The sequence below is a fragment of the Scyliorhinus torazame genome, chromosome 4 (genome assembly GCF_047496885.1).
Source record: "Scyliorhinus torazame isolate Kashiwa2021f chromosome 4, sScyTor2.1, whole genome shotgun sequence".
In the NCBI taxonomy this organism is placed as follows: domain Eukaryota; kingdom Metazoa; phylum Chordata; class Chondrichthyes; order Carcharhiniformes; family Scyliorhinidae; genus Scyliorhinus; species Scyliorhinus torazame.
This window is the reverse complement of record NC_092710.1, coordinates 48,414,808-48,424,984: the sequence shown is the minus strand read 5'-3', so window position 1 is coordinate 48,424,984 and position 10,177 is coordinate 48,414,808. Positions and strand designations below refer to the sequence as shown.

The window sequence follows — 10,177 nt, the reverse complement described above, 5'->3', positions numbered from 1 at the left end:
GACAGTCACCAAGGACTGACAAATCTGCGCGGAGTGCAAACCACACTTCTACCGGCCAGAGAGGGTGCACCTGATAAAGGCTTCCCATCTCTTTGAACTCCTCAGCATGGATTTCAAAGGCCCCCTCCCCTCCACCGACCGCAACACGTATTTCCTGAACGTGATTGACGAGTACTCCCGGTTCCCATTCGCCATCCCCTGCCCCGACATGACCGCAACCACCATCATCAAGGCCCTCCAGGGTATCTTTACACTGTTCGGTTTCCCTGCGTACATACGCAGTGATAGGGGGTCCTCCTTTATGAGCGACGAACTGCGTCAATTCCTGCTCAGCAGGGTCATTGCCACAAGCAGGATGACCAGTTACAACCCCCGGGGAAACGGACAGGTGGAGAGGGAGAACGGAACGGTCTGGAAGACTGTTCTACTGGCCCTATGGTCCAGGAATCTCCCAGTCTCCCGCTGGCAAGAGGTCCTCCCGGTGGCCCTCCACGCCATCCGGTCGCTGCTCTGTACAACTACCAATCAGACACCTCATGAACGTCTCCTTGTTTTCCCCAGGAAGTCCTCCTCCGGGACCTCGCTCCCAACCTGGCTAGCGACACCCGGACCCATCCTGCTTCGGAAGCATGTGCGGGCGCACAAGTTGGACCCATTGGTCGAGAGGGTCCACCTGCTGCACGCTAACCCCCAGTACGTCTTTGTGGCGTTCCCTGACGCCAGGCAAGATACAGTCTCCCTCCGGGACCTGGCGCCCGCCGGAACCCCACACGCACCCGGACCATTACCCCCACCCCCCTGACAGCACCTCACTGGAGGGTCAGTACTCCCGCCGCTCCTGCCTAGGCCCGCCCACCCACCGATGCCCCCTACAGGCGACCCCCCCGTGTCAACCGTTTGCCCCAACAGCGCCGCCTAGGGGTGACGAAGCTGCCAGGGAGGCCAAAACTACACTCCCGGAGTCGCAACCACCTGGACCCCCACCAGAATCACCACCGAAGCCCAGACGGTCCAGAAGGACGACCAGGTCACCCGATCGACTGATTGCTTCGCTGTGACTTTAACCGTGAACAAACAATTTGTAAATATTCTCGACAGCTCTGTAAGGACGTATCACAGTACCTCCATATCTGATCATACCATGTTAAAGGCGACTGTTACCACTGGCCACCACCCCCGCCGGACTCTTTTTTAACAGGGGGTGAATGTGGTATTATCAGGTATTGCTGTACCTAAGAGGCTGATGACCATTGGTTAAACCTAGGAGTTTACCATTGGCTGTTGATACGTAGCTCCGCCCTGACAGGTGGAGTATAAGAACTGGTGCCGTCCCAGCAGCCTTCACTTTCTATACCGAAGCTGCTGGGAAACAGTTCTAGTCGATTAAAGCCTTCAGTTATGAAATCACTTCGTCTTGAGTGTAATTGATCGTGCATCATTGTTGATTTCTCATACTGACTTTGTGAGTGCACTGGGGTTTTGAAACTGTCAAAATTGCAGTTATTTGCTGAAAGTTATTAGTTTATAGCAGTTCTGCAGGAAAGAAGTAAACAAACAGGAAATGTTTTGCGAATTGGGAAGTGATTAAACATGGCCAGAAAACTATAGTGGTATAATGCACGACCAGACCAGGAGAGAGTTTTTACATTAACTGAAAATCTAGCAAGAATTCTTGAAAATTCGCGACGGCTGTTGCAATTTGGCAAACACGACGTTATTCACGGTCCTTCCACTTTCCATAAAGCATCCTGCATTCTTTATTCTTTTTTCCTACCGTTCATTGGGAAGCAAATGCCTTGAGCCAAAATCAAAGCCCTGACAGGGACTTGAACCCTGGACTCTCAGATTAAAAGTCTAATGCTCTACCAACTGAGCTCCCAGGACCCATTTCAAAAATGCTCTCATATCTTACGTCAAAGTCTCATATTGTATCTTTTGATTTTCCTTCACTGGTCATTCAGCCTCTCCAGCTCATTTCCCTCGCAAGCAGACCGGCAGCCTCCCTTCGGCTTCCTTTCTCAAATTCTTCAACTTGGACTCGTATTTTACCAATGACCTGTGATGTGACAACTGTTGTTACCCAGGGACATGCACTGGGACTTCAAGACATTGAAGATTACGGTTAGGTCGCTGAGATATGAGTGGGAAGCTACAGAGATACAAATTGTATTTTAAGAGAGGGAATAAAGGGTGTCATCTGTTGTTTGTTGTGGCAGAGTGTGAACGCAAGTAAGCTCATTTTGTAAACCGCAAATTATGCAAATCGCAAAGTTTCAGGGCGTAAATAGATCTGTCAACTCCACATCTTAATTGAAAACGCCCCATCCTTTATCCCGCCCAAATCGTTCTTGCTGACATGCAGCAACATATATCGTCCAATAAAAAGGCAAATTACTGCAGATGTGAAATCTGGAAACAAACAGGAAATGATGGAAAATCTCAGTGGGTCTGGCAGCATCTGTGAAGAGAGAACCGAGCTAACGCTTCGAGGCTGGGTCACTCTTCATCAGAGTAAATCATTTAATCATTCAATCTTTGCTTACAGATATCGCTGATAAATTTTCAAAACGTTCCTTCTGGAATACCGGAGGTAAATCCTGTCATGCATTCAAAGAAAATACTGCGGATGTTGCGAATCTGCATGAGAAGCTAAACATGATAGGATTGAAGCTCAGAAAATCAGAGGATATATGTGGAGCCAGACACAGAGTTAACATTTCAAATCCGTGAGATCCTTAATCAGAGCTGAAGTGAGGAGTAAATGCAATGGAGTAGATGAGAAAATGGAAGTTGCGTGAAAAATGGAGCTATGAAAAGTTTGACATAAGAGTAGGGAAAGCACCTTCAAGGTTAGTGCCATGGAGGTTTTGCCAATATATTCTGCATACACCATTAAATTGGGAGCTTTTCATAAGAGGTTACTTGTTTTGACATAAAGGTATAAAGGCACTGCTGAGATTTGAACTCAGGATCGCCTGTTTACTAGATAGGCACTTTTACCATCTAAGCCACAGCACCAACTTGCAAACCAACTCTGCAAGTTTGGAACAGATTTCCATTATTTTGATTACCGCTCAGTATTGTTGATTTCTCATGCTGACTTTGAGAGTGCAAATTAAAATATTCATCGGCACTGGGCTTTTGAAACTGTAAAAATTGCAGTTATTTCTGAAAGTTATTAGATTATAGCATTCTGCAGGGAAGAAGTAATCAAACAGGAAATATTTTGTGAAGTGAAAGTAAATAAACATGACCACAAAACTAAAGTGGAATAATGCAGGACAAGACCAATAGAGTTGTTACATGAACTAAAAATCTAGCAAAAATTCTTGAAAGTTGTCGACGGCAATTGCAATTTGGCAAACACGACGTTGTCACGGTTCATCCACTTTCCCAAAAGCACCCTGCATTCTTTATTCTTTTTTCCTGTCGTTCATTGGGAACAAAAACGCCTTGAGACAAAGTTGAAGCCCAGGCAGGGACTTAAACCCATCGATCTTCAGATTAAAAGTCAGATGCTCTACCGACTGCGCTTCCAGGGCCCATTCCAAACACAGTCTTATAGCTCACTTCAAAGTCTCATATTGTATCTTTTGAATTTCCTTCAATGGTCATTCAGCCTCACCAGCACATTTCCCTCGCAAGCAGACCGGCAGCCTCCCTTTGGCTTCCTTTCTCAAATTCTACAGCTTATACTCGCTTTTTACCAGTGACTTGTGATGTGACAACTGTTTACTCAGGGACCTGCACTGAGACTTCAAAACTTTGAAGATTACATTTAGTTCGGTGAGATCTGAGTGGAAAGCTACAGAGACAAAGGTTGTATTTTCAGAGAGGGAATAAAAGGTATCATCTGGTGTTTGTTGTGGCAGTGTGTGAACGTAAATAAATTCATCTTGTAAACTAGCAAATTATGCAAATCGCAAAGTTTCAGGATATAAATAGATCTGTCAGCACCACATCATCATGGAAAATAACCCCATCCTTTATACCGCCCGAGTCGTTCTTGCAAACGTGCAGCAACATAAATCATTCAATATAAAAGCAAATTACTGCGGATGTAAAATCTGAAAGAAAAACAGGAAATGACGGAAAATCTCAGCGGGTCTGGCACCACCTGTGAAGAGAGAACCGAGTTAACATTTCGAGTCCGGGTCACTCTTCGTCCCAGTAAATCAATTAATCATTCAATCGTTGCTCACAGATGTCGCTAAAAAACATTCAAAATGTTCATTAACAGAGGGATTGAATTTAAGAGCCGTGAGGTGATGATGCAGCTGTACAAAACTTTGGTAAGGCCACATTTGGAGTACTGTGTACAGTTCTGGTCGCCTCATTTTAGGAAGGATGTGGAAGCTCTGGAAAAGGTGCAAAGAAGATTTACCAGGATGTTGCCTGGAATGGAGAGTAGGTCTTACGAGGAAAGGTTGAGGGTGCTAGGCCTTTTCTCATTAGAGCGGAGAAGGATGAGGGGCGACTTGATAGAGGTTTATAAGATGATCAGGGGAATAGATAGAGTAGACAGTCAGAGACTTTTTCCCCGGGTGGAACACACCATTACAAGGGGACATAAATTTAAGGTGAAAGGTGGAAGATATAGGAGGGATATCAGAGGTAGGTTCTTTACCCAGAGAGTAGTGGGGGCATGGAATGCACTGCCTGTGGAAGTAGTTGAGTCGGAAACATTAGGGACCTTCAAGCAGCTATTGGATAGGTACATGGATTACGGTAAAATGATATAGTGTAGATTTATTTGTTCTTAAGGGCAGCACGGTAGCATTGTGCATAGCACAATTGCTTCACAGCTCCATGGTCCCAGGTTCGATTCCGGATTGGGTCATTGTCTGTGCGGAGTCTGCACGTCCTCCCCGTGTCTGCGTGGGTTTCCTCCGGGTGCTCCGGTTTCCTCCCACAGTCCAAAGATGTGCGGGTTAGGTGAATTGGCCAATGATAAATTGCCCTTAATGTCCAAATTGCCCTTGGTGTTGGGTGGAGGTGTTGAGTTTGGGTAGGGTGCTCTTTCCAAGACCCGGTGCAGACTCAAGGGGCCGAATGGCCTCCTTCTGCCCTGTAAATTCAATGATAATCTATGATTAATCTAGGACAAAGGTTCGGCACAACATCGTGGGCCGAAGGGCCTGTTCTGTGCTGTATTTTCTATGTTCTATGTTCCTTCAGGATTACCGGAGGTAAATCCTGTCATGCATTCAAATAAAATACTGCGGATGTTGCGAATCTGCATGAGAAGCGAAACAGGATAGGATTGAAGCTCAAAAATTCAGAGGATATATGTGGAGCCAGACACAGAGTTAACATTTCAAATCCGTGTGATCCTTAATCAGAGCTGAAGTGAGGAGTAAATGCAATGGAGTAGATGAGAAAATGGAAGTTGCGTGAAAAATGGAGCTATGAAAGGTTTGACGTAAGAGGAGGGAAAGCACCTTCAAGGTTAGTGCCATGGAGATTTTGCCAATAAAATCAGCATTCACCATTAAATTGGGAGATTTTCATCACAGGTTACTTGTTTTGACATAAAGGTATGAAGGCACAGGCGCATTAACCATCTAAGCCACAGCACCTACTGGCAGACCAGCTCTGCAAGTTTGGAGCAGATTTCCATTATTTTGATTACCGCTCAGTATTGCTGATTTCTCATGCTGACTTTGAGAGTGCAAATTTCATTGGCACTGGACTTTTGAAACTGCAAAAATTGCTGTTATCTCTGAAAGTTATTAGATTATAGCATTCTGCAGGGAAAAGTAAACAAACAGGAAATATTTTGTGAATTGGAAGTAATTAAACATGACCACAAAACTATTGTGATACAATGCAGGACAAGACCAGGAGAGAGTTTTTACATTAACTGAAAATCTAACAAAAATTCTTGAAAGTTGTCGACGGCAATTGCAATTTGGCAAACACGACGTTGTCACGGTTCATCCACTTTCCCAAAATCACCCTGCATTCTTTATTCTTTTTTCCTGTCGTTCATTGGGAACAAAAACACCTTGAGACAAAGTTGAAGCCCAGGCAGGGACTTAAACCCATCGATCTTCAGATTAAAAGTCAGATGCTCTACCGACTGCGCTTCTAGGGCCCATTCCAAACGCAGTCTTATAGCTCACTTCAAAGTCTCATATTGTATATTTTGAATTTCTTTCAATGGTAATTCAGCCACACCAGCACATTTCACTCGCAAGCAGACCGGCAGCCTCCCTTTGGCTTCCTTTCTCAAATTCTTCAGCTTGTTCTCGCTTTTTACCAGTGACTTGTGATCTGACAACTGTTTACCCAGGGACCTGCACTGGGACTTCAAAACTTTGAAGATTACGTTTAGTTCGTGAGATCTGAGTGGGAAGCTACAGAGACAAAGATTGTATTTTGAGAGAGGGAATAAAAGGTATCATCTGGTGTTTGTTGTGGCAGTGTGTGAACGTAAATAAATTCATCTTGTAAACTAGCAAATTATGCAAATCGCAAAGTTTCAGGATATAAATAGATCTGTCAGCACCACATCATCATGGAAAATAACCCCATCCTTTATCCCGCCCGAGTCGTTCTTGCAAACGTGCAGCAACATAAATCGTTCAATATAAAAGCAAATTACTGCGGATGTAAAATCTGAAAGAAAAACAGGAAATGATGGAAAATCTCAGCGGGTCTGGCACCACCTGTGAAGAGAGAACCGAGTTAACATTTCGAGTCCGGGTCACTCTTCGTCCCAGTAAATCAATTAATCATTCAATCGTTGCTCACAGATGTCGCTAAGAAACATTCAAAAAGTTCCTTCAGGATTACCGGAGGTAAATCCTGTCATGCATTCAAAGAAAATACTGCAGATGGTGCGAATCTGCATGAGAAGCGAAACATGATAGGATTGAAGCTCAAAAAATCAGAGGATATATGTGGAGCCAGACTCAGAGTTAACATTTCAAATCCGTGTGATCCTTAATCAGAGGTGAAGTGAGGAGTAAATGCAATGGAGTAGATGAGATGGAGTAGATGAGAAAATGGAAGTTGCGTGAAAAATGGAGCTATGAAAGGTTTGACATAAGAGTAGGGTGGGCATTTTCAAGGTTAGTGCCATGGAGATTTTGCCAATAAACTCTGCATTCACCATTAAATTTGGAGCTTTTCATAACAGGTTACTTGTTTTGACGTAAAGGTATAAAGGCACGGCTGAGATTTGAACTCAGGATCTCCTGTTTACTAGACAGGCGCTTTAACCATCTAAGCCACAGCGCCTACTTGCACACCAGCTCTCCAAGTTTGGAGCAGATTTCCATTATTTTGATTACCGCTCAGTATTGTTGATTTCTCATGCTGACTTTGAGAGTGCAAATTTCATTGGCACTGGACTTTTGAAACTGCAAAAATTGGAGTTATTTCTGAAAGTTATTAGATTATAGCATTCTGCAGGGACTAGTAAACAAACAGGAAATATTTTGTGAATTGGAAGTAATTAAACATGACCACAAAACTATAGTGGTATAATGCAGGACAAGACCAGGAGAGAGTTTTGACATTAACTGAAAATCTAGCAAAAATTCTTGAAAGTTGTCGGCGGCAATTGCAATTTGGCAAACACGATGTTGTCACGGTTCATCCACTTTCCCAAAATCACCCTGCATTTTTTATTTTTTTTTCCTGTCGTTCATTGGGAACAAACACACCTTGAGACAAAGTTGAAGCCCAGGCAGGGACTTAAACCCATCGATCTTCAGATTAAAAGTCAGATGCTCTACCGACTGCGCTTCCAGGGCCCATTCCAAACGCAGTCTTATAGCTCACTTCAAAGTCTCATATTGTATATTTTGAATTTCCTTCAATGGTAATTCAGCCTCACCAGCACATTTCCCTCGCAAGCAGACCGGCAGCCTCCCTTTGGCTTCCTTTCTCAAATTCTTCAGCTTGTACTCGCTTTTTACCAGTGACTTGTGATGTGACAACTGTTTACCCAGGGACCTGCACTGGGACTTCAAGACTTTGAAGATTACGTTTAGTTCGGTGAGATCTGAGTGGGAAGCTACAGAGACAAAGATTGTATTTTGAGAGAGGGAATAAAAGGTATCATCTGGTGTTTGTTGTGGCAGTGTGTGAACGTAAATAAATTCATCTAGTAATCTAGCAAATTATGCAAATCGCAAAGTTTCAGGATATAAATAGATCTGTCAGCACCACATCATCATGGAAAATAACCCCATCCTTTATCCCGCCCGAGTCGTTCTTGCAAACGTGCAGCAACATAAATCGTTCAATTTAAAAGCAAATTACTGCGGATGTAAAATCTGAAAGAAAAACAGGAAATGATGGAAAATCTCAGCGGGTCTGGCACCACCTGTGAAGAGAGAACCGAGTTAACATTTCGAGTCCGGGTCACTCTTCGTCACAGTAAATCAATTAATCATTCAATCGTTGCTCACAGATGTCGCTAAAAAACAATCAAAATGTTCCTTCAGGATTACCGGAGGTAAATCCTGTCATACATTCAAAGAAAATACTGCGGATGTTGCAAATCTGCATGAGAAGCTAAACATGATAGGATTGAAGCTCAAAAATTCAGAGGATATATGTGGAGCCAGACACAGAGTTAACATTTCAAATCCGTGTGATCCTTAATCAGAGCTGAAGTGAGGAGTAAATGCAATGGAGCCGATGAGATGGTGTAAGGTTTTCGGGCAATTCGGCCCTTTTTGGACTGCCCAAGAATAAAACCCAGAGACTGTAAACTGACTTTTCAGCCAAGAGAACGTAACCAATTTTCCCAGCAGGCTTGGTCCGCTGAGCTGAGTAGGGACATAAGTATTTACAAACCCCCCCCTAGGAGCTACAAGGAAGAAGGAGCCAGACAACGAGATAAGATTAACACACAGAGAAAGGGGCACGGGAATACACAGGGGGCCTGCCTGCAAGCAGGACAATGGGATGGTCATAGCCCCATGCAAATGTAAATGACCTGGCCTCCACCAGAGCAGAATCCAATTAACACCCCATCAACATAGCAAGGTGAGAATAGCAGCCATCTCCGGAGCAGCTGGAAGACCTTTTGAAAATCTTCACAAGAGAGCCTAACCTTGTTATCCCAAAAAGCAGACTGTCTGGGCTCAGTACATTGCGCTGGAAAAGCCCCTTGAAGATAAGCGGTAGAAAAAACCAAGTTGGAGGCGGACCTGGGGGAGGTACTCCAATCTTGACAGAAGCTACCGGCAGGAACTCACTGGGAGAAGGGGGCGGAGTCAGCGCCAAATTCAAATCGCGGACGGTAGAAAAAACCAAGTTGGAGGCGGACCTGGGGGAGGTACTCCAATCTTGACAGAAGCTACCGGCAGGAACTCACTGGGAAAAGGGGGCGGAGTCAGCGCCAAATTCAAATCGCTGACGGTAGAAAAAACCAAGTTGGAGGCGGACCTGGGGGAGGTACTCCAATCTTGACAGAAGCTACCGGCAGGAACTCACTGGAAGGAGGGGGCGGAGTCGGCGCCAAATTCAAATCGCGCAGGTCTGCCTAGCTGGAAGGAGCGGACCTGCGAGGAATACCCGGAAACAAACAGCTCTGACCGGCTCAAAGGGGGCGGGACCAGCGGGAACTTTAAACCTTACCTTTTCAATGCAAAAGGGGCTGGCCGAACACAGGACAAAGCCAGGTAAAACAATATAAAAGGGGCTGTGTTTGGATTGAGGGTCTCTTGGCTCTTGGCTCTTGGCTCGACCTCTCCACCTTTGACTTGACCTCTGCAGCCTGTGACCGTAAGTACCCTGCAGCAGCTTGCGAAACTCCCTTGACTTTAATAGTGGTTGAGGCTTTGGGGAAGGGGACTTGATTTGTGTTTTGTGCTATTGCTAAAACTGTGTAACCATAAGATTTTTCGTTGTGTCCGTTATAGTACTTTCTGAATAGACTTAGTTTGTGTTAGAGTTTAAGATTTTATTATATTTTCTTCTGTTGATGATTTTGACCTGGGTTTTGCAATAAACCTTGATTTGCTGATAATTGGAGTCGTTTAAATTCTTCAATCTCTCACCAGCGATCTCTGACCAAGTCATTGTTAAAATATTCCTCACCTTAATTCCGGGTCCAAGAATCAAGGGTCATCTTGAGCGATTCACTCAGGACAGGCTGCTGGTTAGGTAATAAACAGCAGTGTCCTATTCTCTCTCTTGGGAAAGCTACTCCAGC

The 10,177-nt window shown here is 44.5% G+C and overlaps 2 non-coding genes across 2 annotated transcripts; both read right to left on the bottom strand.

Moving 5' to 3' along the window:
- Window positions 1-2,944: 2,944 nt before the first annotated feature.
- trnat-agu (transfer RNA threonine (anticodon AGU)) lies at window positions 2,945-3,018 on the bottom strand. The gene has a single exon. It is a non-coding gene; the product is annotated as a tRNA-Thr (tRNA).
- A 4,153-nt stretch (window positions 3,019-7,171) lies between these two features.
- trnat-agu (transfer RNA threonine (anticodon AGU)) lies at window positions 7,172-7,245 on the bottom strand. The gene has a single exon. It is a non-coding gene; the product is annotated as a tRNA-Thr (tRNA).
- Window positions 7,246-10,177: the final 2,932 nt, after the last annotated feature.